This window comes from Excalfactoria chinensis, chromosome 11 (assembly GCF_039878825.1).
Source record: "Excalfactoria chinensis isolate bCotChi1 chromosome 11, bCotChi1.hap2, whole genome shotgun sequence".
NCBI lineage: Eukaryota > Metazoa > Chordata > Aves > Galliformes > Phasianidae > Excalfactoria > Excalfactoria chinensis.
The window spans coordinates 279782-300456 of NC_092835.1; the positions used below are offsets into that span (position 1 = coordinate 279782).

At 46.5% G+C, this 20675-nt stretch overlaps 1 long non-coding RNA gene across 2 annotated transcripts in view; it reads right to left on the minus strand.

Moving 5' to 3' along the window:
* LOC140257192 (uncharacterized) overlaps nucleotides 1-14401 on the minus strand; it is a 33290-nt gene extending 18889 nt beyond the window's left edge. For both annotated transcript variants that reach the window (XR_011904983.1, XR_011904982.1), the window contains exon 1: nucleotides 8359-14401. This is a non-coding gene — a long non-coding RNA (uncharacterized lncRNA). The remainder of the gene's footprint in view (nucleotides 1-8358) is intronic.
* Nucleotides 14402-20675: the final 6274 nt, after the last annotated feature.

Consider the following 20675-nt stretch of genomic DNA (forward strand, 5'->3'; position numbering starts at 1 on the left):
AATACAGCAACATCTTTTTCAACATGGAACTTTTACATCAACACTGGCAAAGAGTCTGCGCATAAATTACACACAGCAGAACATACAGCGCAATTTCTTTCCCTCTAGGCGCTGACACTGTGTTCCCCTGCAGCCTGCCTATTTCTCCCAGCTTTATGACCCCAATGAGATGAGCTCTCACTGTTTTTTTCCTTGTTACATTTTGATATTTCAAAGCATGGCCTGCTTCTCACTCCCATCTCCCTGCTCCACATTATTAATGAATTGGAAAGCAGACATCATTAGTTTTTGGAGACCATTTCTTTTAAAATTTACAGAACCCTTCATCTGAATCCCTAGAGCCAGTCTGCTGTTCTCATCTTAGAATCTTATTAGCATCATATCTCCTGGATCCTGCCATGCAAACTGCATTGCTATGCACTTTCTAGCACTTGACCCTTTTGCGGACGGAATTAATTTCCTCTTTGAAGATAGAGCAGCATGCTGTTGTGCTTGTTAAAGAATGAAAACTCAAACTAGAAGATGAGAAACAAGCAGATATTCTCAGTTAAATTGTAGGATTTTCTATAGGGGGTTGAGAAAGACTGGTCAAGAGAAATAATAGACTGATGACGCTTTATTACCAGCAACATCTCCTAAAAGAGCATGCAAATAAACTGACAATACTCACTGGGAATTTTTTTTATGGTGTGCTCGCTCTTTTTTTCCCAGCATCATTGTCTTTGTCTGTAACCTTTCACACCCTCCACCTGTTTCTGTGTGCAAAATACCAAGATTTTGGTTGTTAAATTAAAGTGAATACTACGAAGAACCAGAATTTGCTTCCTGCTTGGGGCAATTAAAAGGTGCTCAAGCTGTATTAAAGTACAAAACAAAAAGAGCCCTTGCAAAAAGATGTTATTGTCTACAAGAATAAAATGCCTAGCACCACGAATACACTGACCTCAATACAGCTAATCCCTCAAAATGCCCAACATTCCTACATGTGGAGTAAATTAGAAAATTTAAATTGTTCTGCGCTCCGTTTGCTATTTTTAGTCCCATAGCTTTCTGTCTGTTGAATAATTTTCCCCTCACAATTTTGTTTCTGATGTGCAGTTTTTAACAGCGATGTTTTCAATGACTGTTACAGAGGAAATTCTTTTGTTTGAAGGCTTAATCCCTTCCAGAAGTTCATTAGAAATATGCTAATAAAGAATTGTATGAGTTTATTTTTAAGTAACTTGCAAAAGCACGAAACCAGAGAGCACAGAATGTCATAGTAAGGCCTAAGCCTTTACCACCAAAGCTACCAGCTTGGACTAGGGGATCAGGAAGAGTCCTGGATAGCTCAGACATGTGGAAGCACGCTGGGTCACCAGACCACACTGATGGCTGGGTGGATTGCTGTTTCCCATGGCTGTGCTGTGGTCCAAGTGAAAGGAGCTGGGAGGGATCCAGCTAGACTCAGCCACACTAGGGAGCAGCAGCTCCTGGGCAGTAATCCAGCAGTCCCATCAGTATGGTGAAGTCAAAAGAAAGAAGAAAACTTCCAAAGCATGGTGGGAACTGGAGGCAGGTCAACTTATTCATAAGACCTCTGCATATATCTACCCTGTCCACTAAAGCCAGACCAGAAGCCATCCCAAGAGATGCTGTTTGCTCTGAAGTTTGGACCTCACATAACTGCCAAGTCTCGCTGACTACATCTAGGCACAACAGTGCAAAAACTGTATGTGTTTTCTCACACGCCACAGTCTGAGTAATACTGAGTGAATGAGTATCATGTTCATCACCTTATCCTTTGCATATCCTCCAAAGGAGCAGGAGAACTTCTGGAGAAATGTCACTCTGTGCTTTAGTTTACTACCCATGTTCTGAAAACATGAGGGATGTTCATACAGGCAAATGGCATTAACAGCAGTAGCACAAGTACCAGACACAGACTGGCAGAGAGCTTATGAATAGTACGATGAATGATCTGTAGCAAAAGCCATGGGCAAGAACTAGCCATTAGTTTAGAGCTTAGTAATGCACGCTTCAAGTACATTACTCACCAATCCATCAGGCAACCTGCTAAGGAACTGAGAGATTCCAGCACTTTTAAATTTGTAACGCAGTGGCTGGCAGCCTGCACTACATGCCCTAGGTTAGAAGGGCATGGAGAAAGACAATTCATTTTGTGTCATAGCCAGTATTTCTTCTTCTCCTTTTCTGTGTGTACTTAAGAAATGGGCCTTCTATTACCTGCAGATTAATAGCAGAATAATCCTCTGGTGTCTCTGTTAACATCAGCTACTAAGGAAAGCTTTCAAAGAACTACCAACCCTTACGGTTTTCATTAACTGGACTAAGTGTGGAGACGTGCATGGGAAAGGATTTGATTTCTTAATTCAAGAATAGCGCGTTAAAGTAGAACAATTACAAAGTACTTTTAGAAAACTGGATGTGACAGAATTTAGGTTGCCAGCATAATTTGGGACTTACTGTATAATATGGACTCCTGTTAACAATCACACAGTGTCCTGGATTCAGACAGTCGTAAGGTGGATAATGCATACAGAAAAAGTAATCAGTATTTCCTTTTCCCTCACACAAATTAGTGTGTGGCTCAGCTTGTATTTACTGCACGCTTTTCAGACCTCACACAGAACACTGTCATTAATTTCCTTGGGGAAATTTCTAGGGTATTCATCGCTACCTAAATTCTTCAGGACCGTTACCTAATTTCAGCAGAGTTGTATCATCGACACTTTAAAAATGCAGAAATCCAACTATTAGCCGTGTCCTCTAATTTTTGGTGCTTGAATTCAGGTGTCTACTTCTGATCTGTGAAGCACGTAACAACTTTACAACACTACACCATGGACATATTTTGATTTGTTTTCCTTCTCTGGAATTAGTCTGGCAGGAAGGAGGAGAGGGGAGAGGACCCGACGGCACGTGCTGCTGACAGCCAGAAAGTGGAAATCAGGAGATGAGGAACAAGTTGCCAGTGACAGTGCAGAAAAAGGGAGAAGCTCTGAAGAAAAAAAGGATCCACAATAATGGGTGGTGAGAACAGAGGGGTGGGAGACAGAAAAATGGAAGAATGAATGAGAAATGAGAACATTTCCTCTGTTCCTCTGCTCCTTTGTGAGGCCTTTCAATATTCTCATGTGGGACAGTTCAGTAGGTATGTCCACATTTTGTGAGAGCAAATCCTGCAGATGTGGTCTATGTTCGTTCTGCAGCCCTGTGCTGCGCTTGGCCGGCTGTGTGCAGGCAGAGCTGCCTGAGCGCTTGCCAAGCCATGCCAGCCACCTCACCCTGCCCACACTGCTGCTGTTGTCTTGAGTTCTGCCAGCACCTTTCCTGGTCGCTTCCTGTATTTAAAACACCCATCTGTATTTCACCAATTGCTTCTGCATTTGCTCAGTGAAAGAAAAACTGAGGGTGCACATGGCCATGATTCGTCTAATATAATCATCTGCATGGACCTGCGTGCCAAGGAAAGAAATAACTCAGTCTTGCTTGCAGGACAAATGTGCTTCAGTTAGCTACTGCTATGTGAGGAGCTCCGCCAGCCACTTCCAACGAAGGTACCGCATTCCTACCTGTAGAGGCACAGCACTCTGCTGCCTCCTGGTCGCAGGCTCTCCCTGCCAGAGCTCCTGCTTCACCACCACAGCCTTGTTTCAGCCAGGACTGCCCACAGCTGAGTTCCTACCAGAGAAGCTCATCTTCAGCTCCAGTGCCACCATTTCAGCCATGTCACTGCTGGGGAGCTGCAGTTTGCACTGTGTCATCACCTGGGTTTCTTCCAGGACTGGGCTTCTGTGCACCAATCAAACAGCTGAGCACAGGAACAGGTGTGCTGCTCTGAAGCTTGCTGACTGAGCTCAGGGTCATCTGGGGCAGAGACTTGGAACCTCTTTTGCCTTTTTCTGATTGTGATTTGCTTACCTGAATCCAGGCTGCAAGACATGGATTAGGGAAATACCCATATGTCCTGGGGCACCAATACCAGCGCTGCAGTTCTCCCTACAGAAATTAGATCATTGCAGCTTGCTTTGATCAGGGTTACGGTCTTCAAAGCACCAAAGATGCCTCTGGTTTTTTGTCTCTCTTCAATGAGACACTCAGCTGCCTGCAGCTTGTGCCCCCAGATTCTGAGACCAGAGAGTCAGGAATGAATCTAACACATGGGCTGCATGTTGGAAATATGAGTCGAAGCAATAGTCATGGCTCTGTGTTATAATATATTAATGTTTGCAGAGTGCAAATCGGACCCAGAGATGTAATTTCCACCTTAAAAATGTATTCTGTTTCTCTGTTGTCCCTTGCTCTTTCTACTTGCTCTCTCAAACAAGGGAGTCAAAACTGTAAAGAACGACTCAAGGTATCAATGAAGATAGAATTAATGGAAAAACCAGACCTGGTATTGTAGAGGACTGCCCCCTAATCAGCCACAGGGTTATGCAGGTTTCCACCGCTGTGGCAGAAATGAGGAGGGAAGGGCACACAACAAGGAAGCAGGAGCGGTAGGGATTCACCTTGAAGGCTTTCATGCGCATGAACTCACACACACACAGAACAAAAGCAACTCTGCTGTGTCTATGGGGAACTCTCACCCTCAGGCTAACCCTAAAGCAAGCATTAACCTACTTATTGCACCTCTAGGCAATTTGCTGGGTGAGGAAGCTGACTATTTGGGGAGGAAGATCTCAGATATTCTCAGCACAATATCCCCGTCTACTGCTGAAGTACAGCACAGTGAAGGCCTGGTCTGGATCACCTGCGTCAGATCTGTTGATCTGCCAGCCCCACCTGTGAGGCAGAGAACAGGGACGTGACCACCTGCCCCACACATGAAGCACCCTCAGACTGAAAGAGCAGCACACCGCCTGTCATGTGGGAGAAGTGCCAAGGGCTCTGCTGTGGAGCTCAGACTCACTCAGGCTTTGCTGGTCAAGCAGCATTTGTCCTTTCTTAAGATTCATGCTGTGCCTCTGGACTCAGAAAACCTGCCACTGGCCTGACTGTCACTTTGCATCTTCAGGAACTGCCGTCAGTGCTTCCATGCAGACAGGCAACTCCAGATTCAGTAGATATTGCTGTCAGTTTTGGCACCAGTCATCATGCTGCTGCCCTTGAAACACACATACATGGATGCTGGACCATCCCTGTTGTTGGTCTGGGTACAGCACTGTGATCAGTTAAAGGTAGCAACAGAGAACACCAAACCACTGAGCTAGCAATGGAAATAAGTGCACTGAAACAGGGCACCAGGACAGACAAAACGTGAGAAAGAATGACAGATGGCATGTGGCCGTGTGAGAGCAGGAGCCGGAGCAGGATGTGAGCAGGAAGCAGGGTGGGCAGGCAGGTGAGAAAGGGGAAGGCACCAGCTGAGAGCAAGTCCCAGAACTACAGCAGGAATGTGTAATTAAGCTAAGGCTGGCCTTCCCTGGGAGCTTTCAGCAGTGCTTGTGGAGCTGATAGCCAGCAGTGTTTATGTACTTTGCACTTGGGATTCCGTGTTTAGAAAAGGAACACAAGGTTCCAAGAAAGAAAAACCATAAATAATTCCAGCTAAGAGTCTAATTCTATGCAATCTGCTCCTTCGGTTACTGAAACATAATGAAAATATTCAGTTGAATTTTATTCCTCTAAGATATTTAACCACTGAATTGCCAACCATAGTTATGTCTACAAATGCAGACCAGTTCCAGTGGACCGTGGCCTGACAAAGGTCATAAGCAGCAGTTTCTGATGGTCAGGACCCTAACATCAGGCTAAACACTGAGAAGGAGCCTGATGTTGATGTCGACTTTAGCACCTTGCCTTGTTTCTCTCACAATGCTCTAATTTCCGGTGTCTGCAGTGCATAGACAGTATCTGCCTGCAGCACCTTTGATGTTTTATATCAGGCTGTACAGTATCATCTCACTGAAGATTTGTCTTCATTTGAACCCAGGCCCAGTGCCCTGGCTGCCGTTCTCATTTCACCTAGACCAGGAACAGAGGAAGTGCATGTTGCAGCCTGTCTGTCTGACCATGTTTTGTTATATACATTTTCTCTGTTCTACAAGTGATCAGCTTGCTTCCATTCAAAGCCTGCAGCCAGCTTTAATCTACTTGGCTGGGATTAATGAGAGATTTGTTAAAGACTTAAAGATTTTACACACTTTGCTTACAACTGTTGTTATCTACAAATAAGCCCCATGCAGTCAAACTGTTCTTAAAGTCAGGCACATCCATCAGTCGTACCCAGGCTGGCAAAGCAACACTGATGACTGACACCTGTTGTTGGCAAACAGGTGCCTTCAAGGAACTGTTCAGAAAGCAGTGCTCAGACCTCTGCCTCCACCTCATCCTTCCTCTGAAAAAGTGGACAAAGCTGGGGTGAAGCTGGCAACTCAGAACATGGGTTACTATGCTGGCATAAATGGTTCAAGTTGTCATGGAACTGAAAACGAGCAGGAGTGGAAAATGAGAAGCATGTTCAATGCAATGTAGAGAATTGTAACTGCACTCTCCTCCCATTAACAAATACGCAGTAAAGAACATTAAATCTTTGCTTAGACTTGGCCTTCTGCAGACAAGACTAGTGGAGCAGTCTCTTCCCTTATGATGAGTCTTAAGTATACAAGCTGTATTGGTTGTTAATATACAGATGGTAGCAAATGTACAGAAGGAATAAGCAAAGGAAAACTCACCAGTGGTGGTGCCTTGGCTGAAGAAGCTGGAGCAGTCCTCACTGCAGAGCAACCTCCAAGAAATGCTGCCTCAGTGGGAGTCAGCCCTTCAATGAGGTCTCAGAGGGGATGGAGTCGAGCTCCACCCCTTCCAGGAGCACAGCTCCATCACTCTCACCTGTGCTCCCACAGCTGACCCCACACTTGCCTCAGCTGATTAATCAGAGGTTCAGGCTGTGATTACCAATCTCCCATACACAAGCCAAGAGGGAAACGATGAGATGGGCTGTTAAGTGGAGAGCTGTGTGCTACTCGACCAACTGTTACTTTCAGATGTAAGAGCAGATAATTTGGAAACCCATGGTTAGAGATACACGTTCAGCATATCCTTCATCTTTCACACTGGAAACGTGTTCCTCCATGACTGGCTGAGTTTTGCACCATTGCCAAAAATAACCATTATTTTAAAGTGAAAGTGTGGATTTAATTATCGTGATGCTGATGTAGTTGTATAAATAAATCCCTCTTAATGAAGAGTAGATGCCTTTGATGCAGACTCCAGAAGTGTTGCACTCATATTTATGTGCTAAAAAATAAGTTGCCTAAATGATGCCAGGTCAGGAACACATTTCAATAGCAAAATAGATGCCATTTCACCATCAGCATGGGTTGGTGTGTCAGATGGCATTACTCCATCAGGGTACAGTGAAATTCAGTGAAAGCTGCAGGGAGTCCCTCAAATGCAGCAGGTGGGGAACCAGAGACCGAGCACTGGGAGGCACAGGAAGAAAACAAAAGTTTGTCAGGTGCACTCTGTTCAGCTGGCAAAAGCCACCATCTCTCCTCACAATGCGTCCTACCCCTGGTGGCGCCACAGACACTCCAGATATTCCTGGTGGCCCTGAGCCAGTGCTTTGCACAAGCTCCACACCAGACTCAGCCACCCATCCACTAACTGCAGCAATGTGGACCGGTGCTTCTTCAGTGCAAGAGAAAGGCACCAAAGTGCAGCAGTCATAAGCAGAACATGCTTTGGAGTCTAGATGTGCTGCTGCCTCTCACTTTGTATGTCAGAATAGAAGACGTGCCAGTTTTGCCCTCTATGTAGCTAGTGCTGGGGCTCCTTTTGTATCCCCACACCAGGAATCCCACAGTCACATGTAAGTGCACAGTTTATGAAATCATTTTGCTATATTGGAGAAGTTCATTATGACACGCACTGCTGAAGTCAAGACCTGTACTCTCCAGGCATAGACATCTCTATTAAATAAACCATATAGAAACACACCTTCTGTTGAAACAGATTGCAAATGAGACATGCATCACTTTAGATGGTAACTAAGACACACAAGTACTTTGAAACCGGAGAGATAAGCGCATGTGTTTTTTACAACTGAAATGCATATTCTCAGGAAAATCAAATCACACTTCCTTGCCCACAGGTCATTTCAGGGGCCTCCCAAACCTGGGACTCACAACTGAGGACACCTGCCATGGATCTGCCCCAGCCCCATGGCTCACCCGCTGCACCGGGACCTCACAGTGTCCCTGCTTGGACAGCCCCTGACCCACACACACCAAGAACTTGCTGCAGCTGCAGTCACAGCAGGGCTTTCCATGAGCAAGTGTTATATTATTGACCCTCTCTCTGTGCAGATGGCTCAGAGCTGCAGCACCCCCGTATGAACTGACAGCCTACCTGTGTTCTCCGGATGCTCCTGAGGTCTCCAAATATGCAGAACAAACATAAACCAGACCGGTCTTGGCACTTGTCCTGCATTTCCAGCGTATTCCAGAGACCTTTTCAGTGCTGAAATAGCCTCTGCCTGCTCAGGGCAGGAAGATCGAGGTCACTCTCCCCGGGCACTGCCAGCCCTGTGCAGACCTTGCTGCTCTTTGCAGGTCAAGGTGGGTCTCTTGGCACAGGTTGCGGTGCGTTATGGATGAGCAGCAGTTCCACCGTGCTGTGGGAAGCAAATACCTACACCCACTCCTTGCACACCGTGCCCATGGAGCCAGCATGCCTGAAAGGCACAGCCTCCCTGCTGGGAAGCGCCCGGACGGATTGCAGGGATGGAGCGGACTGCTCACAGCTGCGTGGCTTTAGAGTTCTGGTCCAGCATGCAGGTCCATCACCTCCTGGAGAAGTTCAGAGCGAGCAGGTCCAGGCTTGGCAGAGCGAGAAACAGAAAAGAAAATGAGGGGGACAGTGTGGAAAGGGGGGGGGGGGGGGGGAGCTGGCTTCTCATTAAGGAGCATTTCAGCTGCTGGTCTGAAGGAAGACTTTGAAAAGAAAGCGCAGAGCCCTCCTGGCAGGGCAGCGAGCCCAGCTGCCCTCCCCACGTCTCACTTTTTATAAATTCTGGGAAACACTTTTAGACAGACACTGGCACTCATAAATTATACAACTCATTTGCATATTCCAGTCATGAGACATTATGCAAATGTGACCTGATTTGCATAATGGATTCCTCTCGTCGCTTCACTTGCTTCATGCTTTTAAAAAACAAAATGAAATAAAATGAAAGCACGAGAAGGTGGAAGCGATGAGTTCCCAGCCCCACCGCGTCTCCTCCCAACCGCACCGTCATTCACCAGCAGAGACCGGGGCGAAGGAGAGCGAAAGCGAAAAAACAAAGCCCTCACATGGTGTATTCCTCCTGTAATGACGACCATCTAACTTTCCCCTGGTTGAGATTCTTCACCCCAAGTGACATATTGGAGCCAACCGAGGAGACAAAAAATGCCCTGTAAAACAGGATAAGCAGAAAAGGGCAGGCTCCCCGCCCCAGCACCTCCAGCTTGCGTGGATGGGAGCCCCGCCATGCGGCCGAGCTGCCCTTCTGCTGCCCCTCCAGCAGAGCCCGTGCAGCCATCGAGCGCAGAGGGGAGGGAGCATTGGGATCGTTTGTCGCAAAACACGATGGTGACATCTTGGGAAGGATGAGACGGGCACACATCAGCTTCCCTCCGCCGTGCTCCAAAGACAGAGCCTCCGCAGCCACCCAGCTCTGCTGCGGGCGCATCCCTGCCCCCCTGCACCGCACGAGAGGCAGCGCCGTGCCAGGCGGCTGTACCCTGTGGGAAAAGTTAACTGTAATTCTTCAGCTTTTAAAATCAATTAACCCGTGTGTTAATTAACGTCAAGTCGACGGGAGGAGGAGGAGGAGGGGAGAGAGGGAGGGAGGAGGGAAGAAAAAAAAGCTGCAAGGGCGGATGGCAGAAGAGTTGGCACAGTGCCATCCATTCAGTGGCAACGCCACAGTTCCGTGTGATAACGGCAGCGGGTATATGTTACGGGGGCCCTGTGCGCGGGCCAGACAGTGCGGTAACGCTAAGGGAGATTATCCAGACCCCCAGGAGCAAGCGGCGCGCAGCGAGCAGAGGTGCGAGTGCCAGGATTACAGACGAGGCTCTCCGCCGCCAGCCCTGCCTCGGACACGCTCGGCTATGGGCACAGCGCGCCGGCTTCCAGCACGTTTCCCCCTTGAACGTCATTCTGCCGCAGTGGAGCCAGCACAACGGATGCTTTCACACCCCGCGAGACAAAGGCCGTCGTCTCCGCCATGACACCGCGCCGCTCCACGCCAAGGCCGGCATCTTGGAGGCTTCAAAAATAAAGGGAAAACAGCAACGCGGACAATAAAAATGGCAAAAGAAAAAAGCTCAGCAACAACAACCCCCTTGTGCCCGCTTTCCGTGCCAGGGGCAACATGGGCATCTGTCGCAGCAGAAGGCGTTTGTGAGGGGCTTCCTTTTTGTTGTTTGTTTTTTTTCCTTTTCTCTTTTTTCGCAAGCTGTTGTGTTTGCCATTCAGCTTCGTTTACAATTAACTCCAAAAAAAGCCCCACCACACCCAGCCTGGGCAACAACAAACAAAAGGGAGCAGCCGACATCCAGAGAGAAGTGCCATCTGAGGCTGCACCAACATGGGCGACGGACGGTGCCATTCACCATTCGGACAAGCTGAGGGAGAGGTGCAAGCCCTGCAGCTCGGGAGGGACCCGACAGGGGAGCACGAAGGTCTCCAAACAGCACGACGAGGGAAGGAAGGAATACTGCTCTCACAGGGCAGGATCACAGCTGCACACAGCCTCTGCTGGGAGGAGAGGGAATGTTTGTAGATAGCGAGATGCCTGTATATGCACATACACACACACAGAGCAGCGTGCGTATGGACACACATACACACATGCACACAATGCCTCAGATAATTGCAGATTAGATGTGAGTGTGTGTGTGTGCGCGCGTGTGCAGAGGTGTGTGTACTGCGTGCACACATACATGTGTGAGGGTGTATATTTGTGTGCACGTGTGTAATATATGTACGCACACATGTGAGGAGATGTACGTTTGTGCGCTTGGGAGAGTCACATTCACACACACATGCAGAGACACACACACACATGCATCCACACAATGTGAGCATACATCCCACTTTTTGACCTAGGTATACACGGAAGACAAAATAAAAATCATACTCCAGCAGCAAGCAGGCAGTCAGAGATTTATCTACATTCACTGCTATCACCAGGGAGATGAATGGGGCCGATCTGAAGCCCTTTGCAAGATCCACTATAGGAGTGAAGGAGGAGGAGGGATGCCACACAGACATGCACAAACTTGAAGACAGAGAGATTTGGAAGGTGCTACTTGTGAAACCCAGGTGGCACTCCGGAGGGTGAGCGAGGGAAAGAGCCGCACACACTCTGCAGGGGCCGGAGGGCTTTTGGAAGAGGGCGTCAAGGGACAGCTGGCTACTTACGTTGTGTTGTCTGCGCTGCTGAGGATCCTGCAAGGTGTTCTGTTGGCACCGGGCGCTGAGCCAGGGAAGGGCACTGGAAACAAAAGGGAGAGACAAAAAATAAAGTCACACAGCGGGAATATTAATTGCCTCTCTTGTGGATTTTACAAAACACACAAAATGTTTTCTTTTTGCTGGTTTTTTGTTTGTTTGGTTGGCTGTTGTTTTTTTTTTGTTGTTGATGTTGGTTTTTTTTGTGGATTGGCGAGGTTCCCCTCTGCATGGAAAATACTAGCATGGGATTTACAGCCCAGCTACAGGGCTCGGGATTAACAGCGCTGGCATCTTTTGGGCATATTTTTTCTGTTAATGAATGAGCTTTCGCTGTTAATGAGGAATAATCGTTTGGCTAATGAGCTTTGAAACATTAAGAGAAAAGAGGTTTTTTTTCCCGTTAATCGCCCTGGTGCGACCGCATGGATGGATTACAAAAGACAGCAGTAGGAACGCAGTACAAAGGGGGGGAAATGTCTCCTGGAGTGGGATAAATGCAGAGATGGGTGATGCGTCCCCGCATCTCTCCTTCCTTCCCTTCCCTCTCTCTCACTCTGCCAACTGCTATGGGTTTCCATAACTCTGCAATCAAAGTGGATATTCGGGAAAGATCGTTGTAGTCAAACAGCGGAGTGTCGGCTGTTAATGTCTCCAGTGTTTAATCATCATACAGTAGAATGGTTTTATGCATATTTCATTTGCATATCATTAAACTGCGTTAGCGCGGGACGTTCAGAGCTGGAGAGGTACAAAGTTGGGGGGAGAGAGAGGGAGAGCAAGAAAGAGACAGAGGGAGGAAGGTCCCTGTGATGCCTGTCTTCAAAAGCAGGGACTTGCTCCATGGTCTGTCTTCTACTTTTCCTAAAATGATGGTGTCTTGGAAACCTTTGAAGTTGGATATAACCCTGGATTCTTCTAATTTCAGCAGAGTGATGTATTAGAAAGGGGTAAATGATGCTGCGCTAGACATTTAAAGGAATATAAGCTCCAGTGGAATGGAAATAGGAGCCCTTTGGGGAGCAGACTGGCAGAGCCAGCTGCGGCTTCGACAAACACCACACTTCTTGGTTAATATTAGTAAAGGATACCAGAGTAAAACAAAAGAAATGAAGACAACATATACATTAAGATGGGGATTATATTTCTCTTTCTCTTGCTTTTCTGTTTCTTTTTGAAGATAAAAAGGAGGATGGAACCAGCGGTAATTTACACATTAATTAGCAAGCAGTTGCCTCTTGTGTTTGTTTTTCTTCTCTCTTTATTTTGGAGAGGGGTGAAGAGATTATCAATTATTTGGTAGCTCAGATCCTTCTCCACTGGCACCGATAGGAATGAGGTGGTGGTGGTTGCGGGGGGAGGAACACAGTGGGCTCTTTGTAGATCTTATACATGCACAACATATTAATTGGGGTCTTTATAAAGCTCCCTCAATAGACTGTTTCTTTCGTGGTAAAACAGCAGCTGGTTAGCTACCGTTGGCGACTCTTCAAATATCACTTTTGCTGGGGGCATTTCTATCGCTCTTTGCTGTTTTGCTGTATTTTCTTTCCCAATGGAGGGGGGCTGCCCACGAGATGCTACTGCTGCCCACTGGTTTTGAATGGCGGACAGACAGACAATATTGATATCGAGACGACCTCTTGAGCTGAATGCGCAACTTTGCTTCAAAATGAAATGCTGTTTTATATTTAAATTTTCCTCCTTCTCCCTCCCCCACGTTTCTTCTCCTCCAAGTCTTTGTCTCGGTTATGAATATTCAGATGAGCCGTGATGTGATTACACTGTACAATTACTTTTGTCCATGGTAGTGGCGAAAGCACAGAGGAAAGACAGAGCCAGACAAGCTCGGAGCTCATTTGGGGTTTGTTTTCTCTATTTTTGCCCATCTCTGTAGCGCTGCAGCACATGCAGATGTCGCTGTTGTTCTTTATAATTCTTTATAATGATATGCGAAAGCATAACGACCCCATTTGGGTGCACAGCATCAACGATATATTACTAGGGGGGGGAAGGGGGAGAATCCTGACTGAAGGAATGTCCACATAAATTATTTTTATTTAAATCAGTTGAAGGAGGTGGTGGTGAAGCAGAGGAAGTCACATGAATACACACATAATGTTAATACGCAGAAAGGTTATTGCCAAGGAGAAGAGTGTTTTCTGCACAGCGCTTGGGACAAACAGGCTCATTAGGGAATAGCACAGCCCACTGCATGATTTACTTATTTATCATTACTCATACTTAAGCTGGGGCACCAGGCATGCTCTCTGCCTGGAGACTCTTTGAGGACCAGGAGCTCGGTGCCTACACCATTCCCTGCTTCCATTCAGAAATTTCAGTGATATGCACAGTGGGAGGGGGACAGGAAGAGGAAGTGGAGGGAGAATGTGTTAAGTGCCACGCTTCAGTAACAAAGGAGGAGCCCAAAGACAGCCTTGCAGGTGAAGTGACAACACAGCAGTGTGTGTTGGCATTTAGATGTTGTTGCTGGCTCATGGCAGGCTTCTGTGCGTTGCTTCAGGGACAGTAGCAGTGATGCAGTGCCCATGCCCTGCCCCGCTGCTCTGTGCCTCCAACACAGGCATGCCATCCTGAGGCAGGGCTGCTCCCAGCCACGTGTGCCATCAGGATACTGAAGGGGAGACAGATCTAGCAGATAGTGATTTATGGTTCCTGGGCTGTATCAGTAGGGGGACGGCAGTGGGGCAGGGAGGGGACTGTCCCCTCTGCTCTGCTCTTGTGGGACCCACCTGGAGCACTGCATCTAGGCCTGGGGCTCCCAGCACAAGAAGGATGTGGAGCTGTTGAAGCAGGTCCAGAGGAGGGCCACAAAGATGATCAGAGGATGGAGAATGTCTCCTATGAAGATAGGCTATGGGAATTATGCTTCTTCCGCCTGGAGAAAAGCAGGCTCTGGGGACACCTCCCAGTACTTGAGGGGAGCTTATCAACAGAAGAGTCGTAGGACAATGGTAAATGGCTTTAAACTAAAAGAGTGGAGAGTAAGGTCAGTTGTTGGGAAAAAATCTTCTACCCAGAGGTGGTGAAGCCCTGGCATGGGCTTCCCAGAGAGCTGTGGGTGCCCCATCATTGGAGATGGGGCCCTTGGCAGCCTGATCTGTCCACAGCAGGCGCATTTGACCTACATGATCTTTAAGGACCCTTCCAGTCTAAGCCATTCTGTGATTCTGTGATCCTCCCTCACCTGCTTCTTTCTCAGAACGGTAATCATTATCACTTGATATTTTTAACACATTAATGTGTGCATATGGAGAAGGACCTCTTGGCAGCTCTGTGCTCTGCTAGGAATGCTTTTTTGAATCAGAGTCTTGCATGTACTTAGGCTTAACAAAGATTTAATGGGCTATCACAGAACAGCAACACCCTCATTGCAGAGTACTGATTTTAGCAAAGGACATTAGGGAGGTCTGCTTGTGTGCCTGCCATGCACAGATCCTGACTGGCTTTGCCTTCACACCCTTTTCAGTCTCTGCAACACCCATGTTGTGAGAAAGGCTCACATTTCTGCCAGACTTGATCTCCAGAGAATGACCATGGCTTTACAAATGAAAAGAGAACAGGCAGTATGGAAAATAAAGACTTGCAGATGGGACCTGTTCTCAGAGGAGCTGTCCTCTCCTCCCATCCTGTGAACACATGCAGATGTCACCAGTAACTAGAGACACTACAGAGCAGATCCCCAGCTGCCAGACTGGGGTGGTTTCTCTGCCTCTTAATAGTGTCTGACAGGGATGTGGTACAAGTATCTGTTCAACGCAGGCTGCAGAGTCCTGAGCAAACAGCCACCAGGTCTTCAGGCAGGCTCTATCAGTAAGGGAGAACCAAGAACCTCGGAAGGATAAGGCTCTCATCTAAGGACTAATGGGCAGAGGATGCAGTGACCCATAGCAAAGGGGGACTGCTGCCTGATGCTGCTTGAAGATTCATAATTATGATCTCATCTATTAGTCCTCTGAATCAAGTTCCTTCCTGCATCTACATAGATGCATTTGTAATCACATGCACACTCCCCTCTGTAAAGCCACCTGAGAATCTGAGCACAAGGCAAGTCTGCCAGCCCCGATCAAAAACAGGATCCAGTACCACCTCTAGGCAAGAATCCTAAATCCAGCCTCTCTCTGCTCACAGCTGAAAAAGTGCAATAATTCAAGGCAAGAGGGAAAGTCTGACCATCAGCCTGACTTAGAGTGAGATATGAATAACTTGTCCGTGACCACACAACACTCTTGAAGGCTGAGACATGTTACCATCCTGACAAAATGCAACTGGTATGTCAGCCAGCCAGACCTCAGAGAGTAGCCAAGAGCCTGTCTGCTGCAAGGCACCGAGCTGCTGCAGTGACCCAAGCTGATCACCTCCACCCCGTCCACCTGTACCAATGGCTTTCTGACCCCAGTGCAGTGGATCCCATCAGCCACTTTTCTATAGGTAGCAGGAAGGAGACTACAGATGGAAAAAGAAGCATAGGTTGTACCATATAAGCAACATGTGTGAAGAAGTGGTGATGCAGCATGCAGCAAGAGGCAGTGATACTCTGAGATGCCCACACTGCTCTGTATACTACCAAGGATGCTTTCACACAGCTTCTGGAGGGCGGTTCTGGCCACGCAGGCTGCTGCTGCTCTTTAACATGCACAGCCATGAAATATGACTGCTGCTGGCCCAAACTACTCCTGATTGCAAATCTGTGAATCTCCCCATGGAGACTTTAGAAAGGGGTAGCAGTTATAATGCCACAGGAACCGTTGCTCTGCTTGTCACTGTACCGAGCACCCAGAAGAAACTGCTATTTAGAAAAGGAAATTCAAGAATTTATGAAACATATTGATATTCAAAAAGAAACAAAAACAAACAACAACAACAAACAAAAAAAGAGATTGTCTTGCAAGTAGTAGCACTGCTGAAGAGTGGAAAGAAGTGCATCAGTCATTTGATATTACATATAAGCAGTTTATTAAAGAATTAAATATTTATAGACTATAAAGCAAGCAGGGCGATGAGTCGCAAACGGCTTGCTGAAAAGTAAGTTATAAACAATGAGTCTGTCAGTGACTAATAAAGTATGGAGAACACAAATGTTTCACGAGCCACCAGGCCAGCTATCAATCCCCAAAGCTGAGATGCTGCAAGAACCACCGAGGTTCCTGCTGCAGTGTGAGCCTGGAGCCAACACAGGAGGGACAATATCTGGTGAGAGATGTGGAGCACAGACACATGCTGAGCACTCGTGGGAACGCACATGATTCAATGCCTCAGAGAGATTTAATTTTTCGCATTATTTTAAACATAGATCTATTAATAGGAAGTGCGGGAATTTTGGAGTTCAAGGCACTTCCCTCTTCAGTTTTTCACTGCATCTACTCTTCCATTTCCAACAAAACTACAGTCTGTGATTCAGACTGAAATTCTGCTCTGCACAAAGCTCTTCCCTTCTCTCACAGACACAAAAGGTGCAGATACCCCAGGCACCAGCTCCCCTGTTTGGAGTGATGGCAGACACCTCACATTTATAAAGGCTTTTTAAGAGGAACAAGTAGTTTGTATCCCAGAAAGACAGCAATCCCTTTGTTATTATTACTGTGTGCACTTCATACTATTTGAGAAGGACATCCCCCATTTCTCAATAGCGTACAGACATCGGTCATATTAATTTGGAGGACAATGCTACTTTATTACTGGTGGGGATACAGTTAAAGTCACTTCACATTATTTTTACTTTTCTGGGTCCAGCCCAAGACCTAGAAATTACTTCTAATGCAGGATGAGCTGATACCTTTGATTGTTTCAAAGCTGATTCCCATAACTGTTCTCACAGTTTCAAGTCTGGTAAGATGGCTGAAGCTCCCAAGTGGTCTCAGTGCTTGTGACACTCTAGAATTTACCTTTCCTGCAAGCCAGCAGGATCTAGAGACCTGCTCCAAAAATCTGCCACCACGGATCCCACTCTGATGGTCACTGCACTAGATATCATCCTCCAGTGCTGCAAGCCAAAGTGTTGTCTGCTGAGACAATGAGGGGAGAATCCATACAGAGAGAGGAGACAGAACATAACTGCTGCCTCTTTGCTCTCAAATGCAGTCCCTCTGAAGAACCATATTAAATTAACACAGGTGTATGCAGGCTGAGAACCAGCCGGGCTTGGTGAGGACAGATTCTGTTTAAATTGCAGAAAAAAACCTTCATTTTGCCAGCTGTTCTTTGTGTATTTGGATAAGATTGTAGATTTTAATCCTCTGAAACATGAGCTACATCTTTTCACTGTTAGAAACCAGTAGTTATTCAAGCTTATTTGCCTGGGAAGGTACATCAGACAAAATTTTGGTTTGAAGAGCAACCTTTGCTGTTGTGTGTGGAAATAATTACAGCATGGTTTGGATCTCAGCAGACCTCTAGGCTGACAAAGGAGGTATACAGAAAAGCACAGTCCAATCAAAGGCACAAAACCCATTAGTTCCAGATGACTTGTTTGCAGCGGTCCCTCTCTGGAGAGCACAGAGCCTATTATCTTCAGGGATCCCTACAGGCAAGTGTGGTACCTTCCAGAGGGCGCTGCCACCAGTCTGATGGAAGAATCAGACTGCTCCATTTGTTCCAGCACTGTCCTGTGCTGGTGGGACCCTTCCTATCTTCCCCAGCTTCACCAGTTACGGAGCAGAGCAAGAATCCTTAAGTACATGCTTAAACTATGACAAGACCAGCTGAGCCGGTAAATGAAAACTCCGTTCTAAGTTCTCCTTGCAGTTCAGCTCCCATATCTCTCTATACTCAAAGTTTTCTTTACCTCGGTGATTTTAGCTACTGTTACTCTATCGCTCTCCTTACCGACAATTCTAAAGCCATTGAACAGGCTTGGCCTAGTGTTACATGTATCAAGGAGCTTGCTTCCCTTCCTTAGGCAAGTCTGTTAGCAGGACACGGAGGTCTGCTCCTGACCAGTCCTCATCTTTTTTCCTGAAGAGTACAGTGCTGTGCTCATGTCCAACTAGCTCAGCTCCACTGGGCCATCAAAGCACACCGCTTCAGGACATAACTCACTGACCCAGGCTTCAATGCAATTTTCTATTCCACATTCCCTCGGCGTTTCTTTGCTCCTCCAGCTGCCTTTAACCCCTGCCTCTAGGCACCCTTCAGCAATCATAACTCCAGTTATTCTTTTCCTTTCCTGACTCTCCTCCTTCCACTCAAGCATTCTGGTGGATTTTGAGTTGACTAAAAAACAAGCACTGTTGAATGAAAGCTCCTTAATTCCACCTGTTTGCTGCTGCCATGTGACTCCCAAAGGCTGTGGAGCTGCAGGAGAAAACTTCCCTGGGAGGATGGTTAGCGAACAGACAACCTCTGAAATGTAAAGCTTTCTCAAATGTCCTTGGGATTAAAAGCACTATCTAGTCTCAAGTAGCATGAAGTGCATTACCGAAGGCTCAACAGTCCAGCTGGGTCACATCTCCACAAAAACATGTACTTTGTTGTCCAATATCTGACATACATCAGTCGGAATACAAACATATTTCAGTGTGTTTTGAGACAGTTTGTTGTCTACTATCTATCATTCTACAGCTTCTACCCCTCCTCCCTTTTAAACCAAAGAAAAGCACATAAAGGACAGACATCAGGAAAAAAGGAGCTCATGTAATCAATGGCTTCAGTCCCTGAAAAAACCTTCTCAAACTTATGCCATAGTTTCGTGTGCTATTGTTTCACCTTGCCATTGAAGTCCTAGAGGTCTCTATGGCCACGGCTATACCAAGATCATGAAACAGAAAGTGAAGGAATACCAAGGATAAACCAGAGTAAGGTGGGAGGAAATGCTTAATGCTTCAGCTGCTTCCAGTTCTGGCAGTAGCTTCCTCTTCCTTGTGGGTACAGAGAACAGGGAATGGTGATGCAATTGGAAATGTGGGATTCCAGTCAAGGACTACAGATGGCTGAGGAATAAATAACTCTTCCTCTTCTTCCTAACCTAGCTGCCAGAGAATAAATTCCTAGAAAACAGTGCAAATATCTTCCTGCAACACTCACATTCATCACATTCAAGCCTTTTCTTTGGAGCTGGAATTACATATGTGGCTGGTCTGAAAGTATTACAGCTCCTCAAATGCCCTTTCTTGGCTCAGATGATTCTTTCAACTTAAAGCCACCAAGGTTTCACTGCTGTTGTTTGTCTCGAACCTTCATTTCTTTTACATGCACTCACACATACAAGGTCAATTGAGGCTTGTGGTACTATGCCCCTGTCACAGAACAGAGGAAGAGGCTAGTCCAGTTAATATGTCTCAGCTTATGGAGATCTAGTCATTAGAAGTCAGTGCAACCTGTGTAGGACTGCACAGACTCACACCAGGAGCCACATAATCCCAGCTTCATTGGGGGATCTGTACAAAGAAGGCCTAAAATTGGTCTCTCCCTTCTTACAAAACAACATCTCTGAGCTCTCAGAAAACACATAATACAAAAGTCACTGATAATTTAGGGTGGAAGGGACCTCCAGAGGTCATCAAGTTCAGCCTTCTCCTCAAAGCCAGTCCTCTCAGATTAGGTTACTCGAGAACTTGTCTGCATACATTCAGCTTTGTCCATGGAGATAACAACAAAAATCTACATATAAAAATATCACAAATGAATGATTACTCTGGAGTGGTTAAAAGCCCCTGTCTGCTAACACTTAGAGCCAGATGGACCAGAGAGCCTTCCAAAGATCCCCAGGGGTTTACAAACTCCAGGTTCAGGGCAACTGATCTAACCTAGCTGCTATTTAAGCCACTACTTCTTAAACAAAGAAAAGAGATTATTCCCTTCCCCCTGGCAGCAGCTTCTTCATATTTGTAAGCTGTTGTCATATCTGCCTTCTCTACTGCTATTAGGAAATTTGCACATAAGAGCCAACAGAACAAGACAGGAAACATTTTGGCATGCTGCCTTCTGTGCTTCTGCTGATTCATCTTGTTAGAAGTATCATGCAAGTAACCATTCTAGAAGCAATGCTGCATTAGCACCAAAAGCTTTCCAAAGCTGATTCCCAGCCTCCATTTACTTTCATAAATAAATGCAGAGAATCAGGTTGATATACTATTACAAAACACCATGAAAGACTGGTCCAAAATAGCACTTGCCATCTAGCAAAGGGCTCCCACAGTTTCATTCACGCCTGAGAAATAATCGGTTCTGTTAGCAGAAGGACGCTGAAATGACTTGCTCTC